The sequence below is a fragment of the Hemicordylus capensis genome, chromosome 5 (assembly GCF_027244095.1).
Source record: "Hemicordylus capensis ecotype Gifberg chromosome 5, rHemCap1.1.pri, whole genome shotgun sequence".
NCBI classification, from domain to species: domain Eukaryota; kingdom Metazoa; phylum Chordata; class Lepidosauria; order Squamata; family Cordylidae; genus Hemicordylus; species Hemicordylus capensis.
Genome location: NC_069661.1, coordinates 257,775,234 through 257,775,532, shown reverse-complemented (window position 1 = coordinate 257,775,532; position 299 = coordinate 257,775,234).

The following is a 299-nucleotide window of genomic DNA, read 5'->3' as shown; positions in this document are numbered from 1 at the left end:
TCTACTCATTCTGCTGTAAGGGTGAGGTGTGTCTCCAGCATTTTTCAGGTCTTCCCTGGCAAGCCAAAGGGCAGGCAGCTGCTGCTGCAGCAAGCAAACTTGCAGATGTCCAGGCAGTGACTCAAATGCACCCATCTTCTGAGCTGCTGCAAGGCCCGGATTCCAGCTGTCTCACTGGCATAGCATCCATACTGTGCAGGTGTGCTGGGAAGAGAAAAGAGCTCGTGGACCAGGGAGAGCAGAGGACAGGCTCTGCCACTGGGCCTGATGCATGTCCGGTAGGATTCTCCATTGCAAGT